Consider the following 17,191-nt stretch of genomic DNA (forward strand, 5'->3'; position numbering starts at 1 on the left):
TTACAATAATATCAGATTTGTCTCATTTTAAATAAACACAAAAAAAGTAGGACATTTACTGAGATATCTTCCAAAGATGTTTTTAATTTTGGTGCCATTTTTTCTCTAATAATGTTGATATGGCAACTGGAAAATACTCCCCTACTTCTCATCAACGATTGCCACCGTATAGCTTATTTATGGAATAACAATCAATAGTCATTCCAATCCTCATGCATTATTGTCCCATGTGATTTTATTTTACTCTCCACATATTCTCACCACGTAATGTTTGATCTTGTCATACTGAGAATGCACATATGAGCATTTCGGGGGACGGAGCACATCCACAGGCCTGGGACGGCTGGTTTATGGGTGGATCCCCTGACAGCGGCCCGTCTGCAGTCACATTCACATAATGCACACGTTTCCCATGTGAACTTGCTGCCATCTAGTGCACTACACTGCACACTACACAGTGCTGTCCGAAACCTAGAGATGCAAGTCTCTTCTGCTCACCATGTCTGTATTTATGCGATCAAAAATACAGTAAAAATTGTGAATATTCCTCCAGTGTAGATCAGCTGTTCTCTATGTGAAAATATAGTAAAGTGTAATTTATATCCTGTGATCAAATCATCATTACTCCAGTCTTCAGTGTCACATGATCCTGTAAAATGCTGATTTTGTGCTCAATTCATTTTTGCAAGCTTAAAGGGTTAGTTCACCCAAAAATGAAAATTCTGTCATTAATTACTCACCCTCATGTCGTAAGACCTCCGTTCATCTTCGGAACACAAATGAAGATATTTTTGTTGAAAGCTGAGAAAGTCTTCAGACAGGCCTCCATTGGCATTCAGTACATTTACACTCACAAGACCCAGAAAAGGCACTAAAAACGTTGTTACAAAGTCCATCTCACCACAGTGGCTCTACAATAACTTTACAATGTGACGACAATAGTTTTTGTGCGCAAAAAAAATCTAAATAACACCTTTATTCAACCTCTTCTTGTCTTCCGTGTGCCTCCACGACGCATGCGTGAGAATATGACAAAGCGCCAGCGTTCGGGAATCCATGAAATGCACACTTTAGTCCCATTTTGAGAACTACGCCGAGACCTAAAGCACGATCAATGTAGAATTCAACAGCTTAGACACGCGCGTCTTCCTCTGATTGTAAACAAATCTCTTCTGGGTCATGTGTCCGAACGCCGGATCTGCGTCATATTCTCGCGCATGCGTCGTGGAGGCACACACGGAAGACAAGAACAAGTTGGATAAAGGTGTTATTTAGATTTTTTTTTGCGCACAAAAACTATTGTCGTCGCTTCGTAAAATTATTGTAGAGTCACTGTGGTCACTGAGTTTTGCTTCTTTGTCGCCATCTCTGTTTGAAACCTGCAATTGCAGTTATTTGTGGAATTACCATCTTTACGTGGGTTCCTCAGCGCGGATGAATCTGATGAATCTTTGAGGAGTGTGTGTGTCTGTCAGTCAGTCACCGCACCGGTGTGGATGCTGTACTTCGGTAATTACAGATACTTTGTCTTGGAAGTACGACCAAAATAATATGTTTCACCGGAAAATGTCATCTGAACAAGTAACGGCACTTTTGTTCTGACCGACTGAGAAAAAAGCATTACATCATTTCATAGTCTTCACTGTATAAATATAGATGAAACATTATTAAAGTTATTCAGTCAAGAGCAGTGAGTGATTTTTTTCCCTGTCTTTTATTATCTCATCTTTTATGAGAAAACGCTTCCCTGCCATTGACAAGATTTTCCTGCTTTCCATGTTTCCACTGTTATACGGCAGGGGGCGCTATTACACATTTTCTGAACGAGTACTGAATCTCCTGATCAAAACACAGGTGAAGAAGAAGCAGAAACAGCAGATGCATATGTAAAATAACGCGATTATCAACATTAAACAGCATATAAATCAAAACGACCCATGTCGACCCAGGATGAGCTTTAGGACTGTGAATCGATTTACTCCATCTGTGTTACGATCATCGTTCTAAATCTTATCTGGATGTAGTCTACAGGTCGACCGATTCATCGGTTTTGCCGATTAATCGGCACTGATAGCTGATTGGTGGAACAATCGGTTATCAGCAAAAATCCACACCGATAGTTTTTCAAACTGTATCGTCACGCTGCCGACAGAAACATAAACAAAGCAGAAGCGCATTCGTTTTTATTAGATAATCGCCTTCTAAAAAAGCAGACTGGTTGGATTTGTATGAAATGGTCACACTTTACAATAATATTCAATTTTTGTAACATTAACTAAGGTTAATAAATGCTGTGGAAGTATTGTTCATTGTTAGTACGTTCATTTCAACATTAAATTGAGTTTGAATTTGTAATTTATCTGTTAACTTTGGTTAATGCACTATGAACTAACATGGATGATCAAGGTACAACTGTATTGCTCATATTAATACATGTTGTAAAAATTTTTATTGCATAATGCTTATAGTTCACGTAAGCTAATACATTGCATATGGACTTGCATAGGGTTACCTACGAAAATGTACATGCATGTATCTAGGTTATAGCTAAAGAAACAAATTTGACCTGTAATATTTAATTATTTTCTGTGGAATTTGTTCTGTTAGAACGTCTCATTATATTTATATGTTTTCATGGATCAGTAATGTTCTTTTATTTCTTGTAATAAAGTCCAGCACTGTTTTACTTGTTATGTTTTTTAATCCAGTATCCATTTAAAAAACCATCGGTCGATTAATCGGTTATCAGCAAATGCGGTCCAACCTAGTTATCGGTATCTGTAAAATCCACTATCGGTCGACCTTTTCTCGATTTTCTCAGCTTTTTGCTCAAAATGTTACCCACATTCAAGAGTTGATAAAAAATAATGCATGAAGCCAGAATAAAGCAGAGGGTCTGTTCTTTCTTTTGATATATTGCAGGTTCAGATATTCATACAAGATATTCTGTGGCAGGGCTCCAGACTAACTTTTTTCACTTGGAGCACAGTGGCCCCCAACTGAAAATTTTAGGGGCACAACCAGAAATTTTAGGGGCGCACACCGTAAATCAACATGCTAACCAAATCTACTAATTTCCACTGTATTACTAATAGGGATCTGTATCGTTAAGGTTTTAATGGTATTACTACTCTTACCGATACTGCTTATCGATCCGGTACTTTAACAGTATTCTTACCGATTCTTTTTAGTATACTTTTTTTTTTTATATATAAAAAAAAAAAACATAATTAAGAGCATAATTAACATGGCTTTATAATCTGAAAAGTAAAATATATATAGCAAAAGAAACCGCAAAGTTTGAACAAAAATATAAAACATCTATTTGTAAATGGACCAGTGTGCAGGCATTCTGAAGGTCTGCTAACATTAATATTACAGTAAAGAACAAACCTACAAAGAAATCTAATAAAGTAATGAAATGTAAAATAACACTGCATAGTTTTCACTGTTTAAATTGATAGATTAATGCTTATAAAAGCTAAAGTTATTAATTCAAGAGATGTGAATATTTTCTATTTGCCTTTTGTTCGATTCGAATTAATGGCTCAATCGTCAGCATGTTTATTAGACGCTGCCCCTTTAAGACCGATCGAATGTAGAACTAATAATATCATATTCTCCTATTTCTCCAAACTATTTACGCCCATTTAAGATATAAACTGTTAAAATAACTACTCTCCAATCCGGTCAATTTGACACCGGCTATTTGTTGTTTATTTGATGGTTTAGACGCGCACACGAAGCCTAAAATATTAACTGCAAGTCGGTCCATTTCGCAGCACACACACATAAGCCGCCTTGAAGTTGGAAACAGCATCTCTTGCGCGGATTATTGTGCATTTAATAGCTCTTTATTATCACACACATCCCGCAGTTTAGCAACAGTAGAGACTGCAGTTTACAACAATCACTGAATCTGACGTTTAGTTTAGGTTTAGGGAGAAATGACAGCGCAGCTGTGAAGGGAAGGATCGCGCTCGACGGAACACGGCTATAGGAATAGTTTTTATAATTCTTGGAAGCCAAAATCGAAAATAAAATGAGATTAATATCACAGCACATCCCTAAAGTTTAAGTAGACTAAACTTCTGTGTAGTTCTCTTGGCCATCCTCACTCATTAAGCTGACTGTGGTGTTGTGTTCGCTGCAGCTCCACGTGAGAGCTCGCTCGCTTTCTCTCTCTCTCTCTTCTGGATTGCGAATGGCAAAAATGCATCACGGACAAATTATTTAATATAGAAACGGCTGGCAAAGATAGAATTTGCCAGACATAACGTCTATCAATTATAATTAGTAAGTGTATTTTCTTAATTTATCCAGTACCGATAGCAGGCAAATTTACTGGTCGCACATGTGCGACTGGATGTAAAATTCAGTCGCACACTCTCAAATTTTAGTCGCAAAATGCGACCATTTAGTCGCACTCTGGAGCCCTGTGTGGGCCATGAAACTTGTGAAAATTACCAAAAACGCTGGTGGTGAATGGCAAATTTCATGTTTACGTTCACTTAAGACATAACCGACTATGTTTACGATGATACTTGCACACTGTGAGATGTGTGGGCGCGCATTCATATCTGCGGCATATACGCCAATGCCGATATAAAAGTGCATCTGTCCATCATAAAAGTGCATCTGTCCATCATAAAAGTGCATCTATCTATCATAAAAGTGCACTTTTATGATGGATAGATGCACTTTTATGATGGATAGATGCACTTTTATGATGGACAGATGCACTTTTATGATGATAGATGCACTTTTATGATGGATAGATGCACTTTTATGATGGACAGATGCACTTTTATGATGGATAGATGCACTTTTGTGATGGATAGATGCACTTTTATGATGGACAGATGCACTTTTATGATGGATAGATGCACTTTTATGATGGACAGATGCACTTTTGTGATGGATAGATGCACTTTTATGATGGACAGATGCACTTTTATGATGATAGATGCACTTTTATGATGGACAGATGCACTTTTATGATGGATAGATGCACTTTTATGATGGACAGATGCACTTTTGTGATGGATAGATGCACTTTTATGATGGACAGATGCACTTTTGTGATGGATAGATGCACTTTTATGATGGACAGATGCACTTTTGTGATGGATAGATGCACTTTTATGATGGACAGATGCACTTTTATGATGATAGATGCACTTTTATGATGGACAGATGCACTTTTATGATGGATAGATGCACTTTTATGATGGACAGATGCACTTTTGTGATGGATAGATGCACTTTTATGATGGACAGATGCACTTTTATGATGGATAGCTGCACTTTTATGATGGACAGATGCACTTTTATGATGGATAGATGCACTTTTATGATGATAGATGCACTTTTATGATGGATAGATGCACTTTTATGATGATAGATGCACTTTTATGATGGACAGATGCACTTTTATGATGGATAGATGCACTTTTATGATGGACAGATGCACTTTTATGATGGATAGATGCACTTTTATGATGGATAGATGCACATTTATGATGGATAGATGCACATTTATGATGGATAGATGCACATTTATGATAGATAGATGCACTTTTATGATGGATAGATGCACTTTTATGATGGATATATGCACATTTATGATGGATAGATGCACATTTATGATAGATAGATGCACTTTTATGATGATAGATGCACATTTATGATGGATAGATGCACTTTTATGGACTTCAAAAACGACCCATCAAGTCACTGCCATTATAAAGCTTGGAAGAGCCAGGATTTTAATATAACTCTGATTGTGTCATATATACATGACTTGAGGGAGAGTAAATCATGGGCTAATTTTCATTTTTGGGTGAACTATCCCTTTAACCACTGTGGTCATCAAAAAATTAAAAAACATTCTAAAAGCATAATTCACAAAGATTTATGAATTTACAGAGACAACTGCAGGTATTAATAATTACAATTATATTTTGACACAATTCTAGCTAGCATGGGCCGGTTAAACTGTTAAAACTCATTACATTTTATTCTTCAAGACTGTTCATGACTTTTTATAGTCAGTTACATATAATTTACATCTAATTTAATACCAAAACGTAAGGTTAAACCATGTTTGTGAGGGCTCGTTTACTAAATAACTAGTTAATGACTGCACAATTTATCCAATTTTATTGTGTTTTGGATATTTACAGATTGGCTTTAAAATAAAGGAATTGCTTTGAAGTGAGAATGAAAAGCCATTATAATTAAATTGCAGTTAATTTGCTTTGTGACGATTTGGTAGAAAACACACGTGAAAGGGCGCATTTGATGTTCTCTTCCAGGCGAGGGCGCTGTTTTCAACATTATTCATATTAGAGAACAGCGACTCAATTACAGCAAACAGTCCCAAAAACATTTGATCATTTTAAACTGCGTGACATTCAACACCTGCCCTGAATATATTTCTCTTAATATATGTCTTCCCCTCCTCAGAAGTTTTTGCGCTCCTGTAGGAGGAGCATAGCGAAGTCAGATGATTCACTTGAACGAGTCGATTCGTTAGGATGCTTCGTTTTAATGAACCGTCTCAATTCAAACGATTCGTTCACAGAAAATGTCCGATTTTAAATATTGTATTAAGATCAATGTTCTAAATGAGATTAAAACATACATGATGTTGGGTGTATTTACGAATAAAACAAATAAAATGTTTTATCATGTGTGATTTTTTTTTAGACATATGCTAATTTGATAAAATTATTACCATTATGCCATCTCATGAATATACTAATCTTTAAGTGTAATAATATTAATCAAATTATTACTGTCTGACGCCATTACTATACCATGGAAAAAATAGAGAGATATCGAACAAAACAGCAGTCGGAGGAGAGAAAAGTTGTCAACTTTACAGCGTAAACTAGTTTTTGTAATTTGATGCAAAGGTTATACAATACAAAGTATAGTGTTAAACATGTACATACATAAAAAAAAATTTAAATATAAAAATGTTGCAGGATTTAAGATGCTGATGACCGTTAAAACACGTCATCAGTCTGTGAAAAGGTGGCGGTAAATAGAAATCACCCTATTTTTTTTAATTTTTTTTATTGGATGTAAAGGTAATATAATACAAAGTATAGTGTTATAAATGTACATTAATTAAAAAATATATATAAATATTAAAAAACTGCAGGATTTACGATGCTGATGAACGTTAAAACGCGTCATCAGTCTGTGAAGAGGTGGCGATAAAAATAAATCACCCTAGTTTTTTATTGGATGCAAGGTAATATAATACAAAGTATAGTGTTATAAATGTACATACATTTAAAAAAATGAAAATATAAAAACTTTGCAGGATTTACGATGCTGATGACCGTTAAAACGCGTCATAAGTCTGTGAAAAGGTGGCGGTAAATATAAATCACCCTAGTTTTTTATTTATTTATTGGATCTAAAGGTAATATAATACAAAGTATATTGTTATAAACGTACATAATTAAAATATATATATATATATATATAAAAAACGTTCCAGGATTTCATTGATGAACGTTAAAACGCGTCATCAAAATGTGTGCAAAGGGGCGGTAAAGCGAAATCACCCTTTTTTTAATTGGATGGAAAGTAATATAATACAAAGTATAGTGTTATGAATGTACATACATTTTAAATATATATATATATATATATATATATATATATATATATATATATATATATATATATATATATATATATATATATATATAAATATAAAAACTGCAGGATTTACGATGCTGATGAACGTTAAAAAAACGCGTCATCCTCTGTGAAAAGATGGCGGTAAAAATAAATCACCCTAGATTTTTTATTGGATGCAAAGGTAATATAATACAAAGTATAATGTTATATATGTACATAATTAATATATATATAAAACTTTGCAGGATTTACGATGCTGATGACCGTTAAGAACGCGTCATCAAAGTGTGTGAAAAGGTGGCGGTAAAGCGAAATCACGCTTTTTTAATCGAAGGGAAAGTAATATAATACAAAGTATAGTGTTAAATATGTACATACATTTTTTTTTTAAAAACGCCGTTGCACCGTTAAAGGGGTGGTAAAACACATTCTTTTGAAGGCATGACTGTGTTTGTGGGGTGCACTGTAACATGTATTCATGCTTCGTTTAAAAAAAAATTGCCTTATTTTTCATATATTTGACCTTTATTCTACACTGCTCTGTCCCTCCTTGTAAAACGGTCTGATGCTTTCCGGGTTGTATGAAGCCAGTCCCTCAAAAATACGCAGTGGGCTCAGATTGGTTAGCTGGCCCAGTGTGTTGTGATTCGCTAACCGCAGTGTACGTTTGTCGGAAACGTCACGCCCCTTACCTGAGGCTGTGCTTTGGTCAGCATTAGAAACAACGGCGTCAATAAAACCATATGAGCCCGAATCAGACCCAGAACATTTGAGTGAAGATGATCGAGCAGAACCTGTTCAGTCCTCAAGAGTAAAGACTGCGGATCTATAATGATCGCTACTGAATGGCACTTTAACTTTTGTATTTTTAGAACGATTATAGCCAAATATCTGTCGCAAGAACTAACCCAAAACAAACACTAAGCACTGGCTTTAACTAGTAAGTTAGCCAAATCACACACAGAACCATGTTTAGCAAGCCTGAAGATAAACAATACATAAAAGCTCTAATCAAAGAATCATTTACACTAATGTCAGGTTCGCTGTTGAGATTTTAACGTTAGTGTTTGTAACGTTAGGTGTTCGTCGGATAACGTTAAGTATGAATGAGCATTTAACAGACTGGTGTGCAGAACAGCGCTGTCATCTGTTTACTTCCTTGCTACAACGTACAATTAACCTATTACAGGAAAACACATTGATGAAAAATAAATCAGACTTACAGGTTGTGGCCCGTGAACAGCTTCTGTTTGTAAATCCAGCTTTCAGGACAAGCCGTTGTGCATATCCTGTATTGAACTCGCGAAGTTTGTGGAAGATTGTGTTGTCCTCCGTGAAATGTGCAGCGCGCGCGTCGTGCATCCACGCACCGGCAGTGTTTTTTCACGCAGCTGACGTTGTGCAAATCTGGCATTGAAATCGCGAAGACGGTGGATGTTCTCCTCTGTTAGATGTGCTTCAGGGAGCCCCGTGCGCGCGCCTGTTCCCCGCTGACTCAAACACACGTGCATATAACATGTTTTATGTTAAACGCTCTGCAACGCACCCCCGTCCCAAGGAAGGCTGAACAAAGCAAGTACCCCAGACCTGCAATCCGGATGAAAATAACAGCGTTTCCTCTGCATCGCGGCAACAACACTCCAGCCTAACTATACCACAACAGCGCCGCAATACAAAATGGCCTCACCCCCCCCTTATTTAATATTCTCGGAGGAGGGGTTTATGTAAATATTGAGCCTGGTGATGTCACCAACCCTGGAGGAATGTGTGTAGTCGCCTACTGGCCGTTTGCTGTAGTTCTTAGAAACTGATTTCTTTAAAAGCAAATATCTCCCTTTGCTTTAAACTTTGAACGTTGTAACTTTGCAGATGTTGTTTATGCTCAAGCAGCAACATTACACGTTAGCTAAAGTTAGAATAGTGAAATCGTGGTTTACCACCCCTTTAAAAAGCCTCATCGGCGTCTGGGAAAAGGGTTTCGACGAAAAACTAGGCCGTTGTTACTGTATTTAGTGGTGTGATTTTGATACTATTTGACATTGGCGCTGCGATTGAGACCCTGATTGTGTTTCTTACCTGACAGACAATCGTGTATAATAATATTGTGGCGTTTTGTATGTTTCCATCATCCATCGGCGTCGTCTGATGCGAATCTGTGCGATTGAATCGCCTTCGAAAGAACCGGCTCAAATGAACGATTCATTCGCGAATCGGACATCGCCGTTCACATCAGAGCCACTGCAGCCAGCCAAACCCCCTCCGCCCGTGCAGACGATGGAGGAGCGGATCTGATCTCATCGGGTCTACCGACAAACATGCTGCTCGATCAAACCCGTTTCCCCGGCGAAATCACCAGAACGAGCGGCTGATTGATATGTGAACCGAATCAGGTAACGCGGTTTATTCATATGTCTGTGTTGCGTTTGTGGGACTCCGCTCCGGACAACTGTCACACGGGTCGGGCTCAAAATCGAGTGCGCTGCCTACATAGACAGCACGTTTGAGCACTCTAGTTTCAAATCCAAGTGTGCTGGCTATTTAGTCAGTATTCTGAGGCAAAGTAGACACTGGAATTTGTTAGCTTCCTACTTAGCAGCGTCCAATTAGCTTCGTCTTGAGCCCAAGTGCGCTACCTAGTTAGCAAGCGTTGTAGATTTTAAGACACGGCCACAGTCCCGCATTGCGGCCTGCTAATGTATACACAAAGCTCTTTAATACTATCTTAGATTTAAAGGTCAATGTCTTTGAAGAAGTGTTGACCGATGATTGACGGCTGTCATTTGTTTGTTTTGAAGCGCTCGTGAGACTGGAATCAACTGTCAAACGAACATGCATGAGATTGATTCGCGCCAAATCTGGAGAAAACGTCAAATACTAGAGACGATTTCATGTGTTTTCTGGTTTATTTAAAAGCTGGGAAGGTAATTCTGCCTTTTGTGAATCTGTGTATCGATAAATTCGGTGGTTTTAATCCCAGTCACCATTGGGAATCAGTCTGTGTTGTTAGCTTAGCTGCTAATAAACCGTAGCCTTTCACATTCCTTGATAAAACGAGTGTTATTCTCACTTAAATTATATAAGGGGGTAAAATGAATGTATAAATATGAATATGAAAGTGTGTGATTAGATTTAAAGCGTCACTGACTGGTAACCGTTAGGTTAACATGGAGGCTAACATACAGATCGGCTACGGAAGTAGAAAATAATCTCATGATTTTAGGAAGGGTTATAGTTTGTATAAATAACAAATGCGGTGAAAGTAGAGGATATGGTGTTCTTTAAAGTACCTTGAAGTAACATGTAAATACCTGGTACATGAGTATTTTAGCCAGATATTATTTTGATGTGCCATTTAGGTGTCATGATATACAGCTTTGTAATGTCACAGTACTTTATAATAATACTAAAAATACTGCACCGTGTTTTTAGACACGAACCATGGCATTATTTTGTGTTTTACAGTGCCATTTAAATTATATATATAAAATGCTGTAATGATTCAGTCAAGGGAAACATCAAATAATGAATATGCATGGGTATATACACACTATATTGCCAAAAGTTTTGGGACGTCTGCCTTTACATGCACATGAGGTTCCCATTCTTCATCCGTAGGGTTTAATGGGACAGGAAGGGGCCGTCCCCAAACTGGTCCCACAAAACTGGGAGCATGAAATTGTCCAAAATGTCTTGGTGAAGCATTAAGAGGTCCTTTCACTGGAACTAAGGGGCCAACCCCTGAAAAACAACCACATCCCAAAATCCCCCCCTCCACCAAACTTTACACTTGGTACAATGCAGTCAGGGAAGTCCCGTTCTCCGGCGTGTTGCCTCCGATCTTTCGATTATTCCTATTTAATAATTATTTAATCTTCACATCATCCTCAATAAACCCGTCTCCGTGTGATGACTCCGATCTTTCAAATATTCCGATCTATTATGACCTCTGACCTGTAAAGTTGTCAGAATAATAATCATACGCTGCTTGTTAATTGGCCAGAGGAGAACTGCCCCCCCCGACTGAGCCTGGTTTCTCCCAAGGTTAATTTTCCTCCATTCTGCTCCTGATGGGGTTTTGGTTTCCTTGCCACTGTTGCCTCTGGCTTGGCTTGCTCAGTTGGGGACACAACATTTTCAACTAAATATCCAAATAAATCTAATTATTAAACTAAATTAACCATATAAACTAAATTACTGATCTAATGCTTTGACTTGACTTGACTAACCGCCAAACCCAGACTCGTCCAGAAGCGTGATTGGTCACTCAGAGAACACGTCTGCTCTTGAGTCCAGTGGCGGCGCACTTTACCCCACTGCATCCCACGCTTTGCATTGCACTTGTTGATGTAAGGCTTGGATGAGCAGCTCGGCCATGGAAACCCATTCCATGAAGCTCTACACACTGTTCTTGAGCTCATCTGAAGGCCACAGGAGGTCTGGAGCTCTTGACTCTGCAGAAAGTTCTGTGACCTCTAAGCGGACCTGGGCCCGTATTCATTAAGATTCTAAGAGTCCTCTCAGAAAACTCCTAATTTAGCTGAAAAACGTTTACGTAGGAGTCTTAGCTTAAGAGCTATTCGGGACTGATCTGAGAGCAACTCTGAGCAAGGAAAATACAAAAACGTTTATCTTAGTGAAGAGGCGGGGCTAACCCCGTTGCTACGTATGACACAGTCTTTTGAAGACTGTGATTGGTTGGTTGTCCAAAAAGGGGAAAAAAGGAGCGCTTTTAAGTATAGGGTCTATTCTAAACCTTCACTTTGAAATTACAAGCGCAAATTGTCCTATTTTACCGTTCTCTCTCACTCACACACACATTATATACATGTATATAAATCCTTTTATTATTTACCATGCTGTAGGGATGTGACGGTGAGGAAATTTTCCCACCGGTTAATTGATGTGTGACAACACCGGTAATACCGGGATCACCGGCGGAGGCTTTTAAATCACTAATTGCACCGAAAGTAATATGCACACGAGCGCTCTGAACTGAAAACGCGCCAGTGTTGCGTATTCACACACCGTGAATGACAGCTCGTCTGTAAATGCGCGCTCTGTGAGGCCATGGGCGCGTCTCAATCAGTTCCCTAGTTCAGTAGTCAGGGCACTGATCAAGCATTGATCAGTCTATGATTGAGATGCACGCCATGAATGAATAACAGTTCGTCCGTAAAGCCTTGTTTATACTCGACGCACCCGCACGAGCGCGCGGCAAAAATAAATGCACACAGTCAGCGTAGCGGAGGCTCGCACTGCGGAGCCAGGCGAAAGTAAACAATGCGCGCCGTGCACATTTTACTCTCGGTTTTGAATTAGCGCCAATTCGGCTGCGGGTTGCTTGAATTGTGGGTTCATTAGCCTATTATTTTTAATGAAAAACACAACAACAAAACAAATGACAAACTCCCTTAAATAGGCGCTTTTACGTTTCGCTTTGAAACCAAATCTTGCGCGATCATCTCCGTCAGCTCCTCACTCTTAAATCTGATGAATGACTCCTGCCGCTGCCGAGACTCACGGTCGGATCCTGCGTTATTAAGCAGAGACGTTCAGTTTTTATTTGTATTGTCTGTTCTCTAAAGGCCTGTTCACACCGGGACAATTTTCGCACGCGTTTATCGCCGACGTTTAACGCCTCGGGACTAAACAATGGGCGCCAATGTGAGTGTTCACACCGACGCGCAAAACGCCAGGCGTAAAAGCGTCATTTTTAAAAAAACGCCTCGGGTTCGTTTTTTTATTTTGACGCGGCGCGTAAAAAACTGTCCGACCAATGAGATCGGCGCTTTTGTTCACGTGCCTGGAGCTGCTGAAGTGACAGTAAAACACGACTTGGTGGCGCTCAAGCACACATTGATACGACGAAGAAGTAGTAAGTAGACAAAGAAGAAGATGAACTGCTAATGCTGCTTGCCAGTTAGCAAAAAGTGTGTGAATGGTTTTGTCCATATACATAATATGTTTATGGTTTTGGCAAGCACGTAAATACTGTCTCTCTTCTTCTTCTGTGTGACAAGCGAGTGTCAGAGGCTTAAAGTGCCGCAGCACCATCTTGTGTACCGGGAGCGCATCTACTGAATGTGCACGTTCACTCGGCGCAGCGCCAGTGAAAATCGCTTGGGTGTGAACACTCAAGACGCGCCGAAAAACGGCACGAAAAACGCTGGCGATAAGCGCGCGCGATATTCGTCCCGGTGTGTACAGGCCTTTACTGAACTAACTTATTTTATTACTATAAAAAAATCAAAAAGACGGTGGGCGGTGCCACGGTGGGCAAGTGATGTAACCGGTGTTGAGTCTGGACACCGGTAACACCGGCAACACCGACCATCGTAGCAAACCTACCATGCTGTAAATTTCCCATAAGGTATTTGATTATCTTAGAATTATTGTTCCACTCTTTCCAATTGCTGGCATTAATTGGTGGTTTGAAAGTTGGATTTAATGCAACAAACATGATCCCTGCACGATCTAATCTATAGCGTTTTATTAAGTCACTGTCATCCATCTTTCTTCTCCCTCTTCGTCTTTCTGCCATTTTCTCCACTGCTAAAGAAACTCTTAAGCCTCTTCAAAGTCCTCGTCCGTGCTCCTAACAGAATTTGACCTTAAGACCTCTTTTAAAGGTCCTGTTCTTCGTGATCCCATTTTTCAAACTTTAGTTAGTGTGTAATGTTGCTGTTAGAGCATAAATAATACCTGTAAAATTATAAAGCTCAAAGTTCAATGCCAAGCGAGATATTTTATTTGACAGAAGTTGCCTTTTAAAGCCTACAGCGAACGGCCGGTTTGGACTACATCCTGGTACTTCCTGCTTTAATGACGTCAGTAGAACAGTTTGTCGACTAACCTCCGCCCACAAGAATACGCGAAAAAGGGGGCGTGGTCTTGTTGCTCCCGCGTGGAGCAGAGGAAGTGTTGCGTTCGGTTGCGTTTGTCGCCATGTCGTCGAGACGCTGTTATTTTCATCCCGGAGTCAAATCACCTTTGTTTGGCCTTCAGGGGCTGTAGTTTGAGCGCGTTCATCTCCCGTTATGGTAAGAGGCGCGACCTTCCCGGGCAACGTGCGCTAAGCTGCTGTCCAATCACAACACGGGAACCGCTGGCACAATCAGAACTCGTTACGTATTTCTGAAGGAGGGACTTCATAAAACAAGGAAATCTTTCAAGCCGTTTTGAGGACAGTGAAAACAGCGTTATACAGATCATTAAATTGTGTGAAAAATACTGTGTTTTTACACGCGAAACATGAACACATGTTATATTGCACACTGTAAACACAATCAAAGCTTCAAAAACACAGAAAAAACGGGACCTTTAAGGGTTAAGATGCTTTCTGAATGACTTTTTCTTTACTAGGATTTTTGAGTTAATTTTAAGAGTTAACGCCCACATTTCTAAGAGTTTTCTTAGAGTTTTGTCACTAGGAGCTACTCTTTGCTTTAAGATTCTTTATGAATACGGGCCCTGGACTATATGTTTTGTTTTAGGGCGCTTTCACACCTACCTTGTTTGGTCCGAATCAAAATTACAGATGTGAAACCTCCCCTGACCACGGGCCGGACCAAACAGACGAAATTTGTTCCGACGAAAAGAGCCAGTCTCTGTCCGGATCAAACTGAACAAAGGTTCGGTTCGTTTCTAGTGTGAAAGCATTTTCTGTATGGTTCGTGCTTTCAGAGCATTTAAAGCTACACTGTATAACTTTAGTTTATTCTTAGCTAAAAACACTTAGTTCTTTCAAAAATATATGTGCTCATTAATGTATATTTACTTCTTTCAAATAATAAAGTATTCTCGTAAGTTTATAATATGCCATTGAAAATACATACGGGTGAGGGTTCGAAAGCCGGTCGCCATGTTGCCCCTCCATCTTGAAAGTACATTAGCCAAAGAGGGACATACCCATAAATTCAAGCTTCGCCTTTCGCGGTTTAACACTCGATGGCACCGTGTCGAATGTGGACGAGGTCGAACTGGAAGCCATGTTAATCTTGGACTAAATGGGCCACTGTAGGAGTTAAAACAAAATCGGAATTGAGAGGAACAGAAACTAATATTCACTGGATGGTCATATACCTTTTCACCACTAGATGGGGAAAAAATCACACAGTGTAGCTTTAAAGGAAGTTCCTGTTTATGTTTAAATATTATAATGTTCTTTTTAAATCTCATCTAAGCTACATTGATTATGAAGATTGAAAAGATGCGCAATCTGTCAGAAGACAGAAGGTCAGAAATGATTTTGAACTGAATTTTGTATGATTTTGCTTAGAAAGCCTTTCTTTAATGTGAATTTCGTTTTGTATAAATTGTATCTTAATTTTAATCAACGTTTCATCAGATAATTGCCTGGATTTAATAAATAAGAAGCAAATTGTTTATAGCAGACAATAATCGCGGGAGCGATCACATGCTTTGCACATAAACTGGAGCGCGTCTCAAATAAACTGAAACTCAGCAGATACTCGTCTCACAAACATGAGAAATATGTGTATATAAAGCTTGAAATGTCCACTTTTAAACGCAACGAAAAGAAAATAGTCAAGCAATGCGCACTGTTCAATAGTGGCAACGATATGCGTCCATTCATTCATTCTTGTCAGAGACGCTGACGTCAGACGCACGTCCGTTTACAAACCAATCAGTGTCCAGATGCCGCCCACACACACTGAAAAAAATTATTCGTTGAATTTACTAAAAAAAATTATCGTAAGTGGTCGCAATCAATTTTATCTCAATTTGAACAAAAACACATGCAATTCCCATAAAACCAATTCATTTTTTAAAATTAAAATCAAAAAACTAAATTTAAATTATTTAAACGAGCACAAATTAATTATGCTTAATTTAATAGGGCCATAATCATTTTTTTTCAGTGTACACTGAAAAAAATTATTAGTTGAATTTACTAAAAAAAATTTATCGTAAGTGGTCATAATCAATTTATTTTATCTCGATTTAAACAAAAACACATGCAATTCCCATAAAACCAATATATTTTTTTAAAATTAAAATAAAAAAACTAAATTTAAATTATTTAAACAAGCACAAATTAATTATGATTAATTTAATCGGGCCATAATAATTTTTTTCAATGTAGATGATGACGAGTGGACACAAGTGTGTCATGTAAAGTTCTTTAGTGCGCTCGCATAATTGCAATGTGAAAACAAAACTAACCAAATGTATAAAATGTATCAAAACATGAACTTCGGTTCGGACTTTCAGGTGTGAAAACGCCCTAAGTTTAGGATCAGGTGATCGACACGTTGTTGTCTAAACTGCGTCCTGCATGATCTGTCATCACTTCTGCATGTGGAAACACAGCCTGATGTCTGATAAGAGGAAGCTTGTTCTGAACCGGTCCAGAATGGGTCATTGTGCCCTATATCACAGTAACGGGAGATGTCGTGATGTTACTCTTTTTGCTGGAAATTCTGCAATTAAATGTTTTATTTACCAAGAAATATAATTTACTTACCCCTTGCAGAATCTGCTAAAATTAATTATTTTAACAAATTAA

At 38.5% G+C, this 17,191-nt stretch overlaps 1 protein-coding gene across 2 annotated transcripts in view; it reads left to right on the plus strand.

Moving 5' to 3' along the window:
• The first annotated feature begins 9,914 nt into the window (after positions 1-9,914).
• Positions 9,915-17,191, plus strand: part of ralgapb (Ral GTPase activating protein non-catalytic subunit beta) — a 120,514-nt gene continuing 113,237 nt past the window's right edge. For both annotated transcript variants that reach the window (XM_079841694.1, XM_079841695.1), the window contains exon 1: positions 9,915-10,052. The gene's annotated coding sequence lies outside the window, so the exon portion shown is untranslated. The remainder of the gene's footprint in view (positions 10,053-17,191) is intronic.

The sequence above is a fragment of the Gobio gobio genome (genome assembly GCF_949357685.1).
Source record: "Gobio gobio genome assembly, chromosome: 17".
Lineage (NCBI taxonomy): Eukaryota > Metazoa > Chordata > Actinopteri > Cypriniformes > Gobionidae > Gobio > Gobio gobio.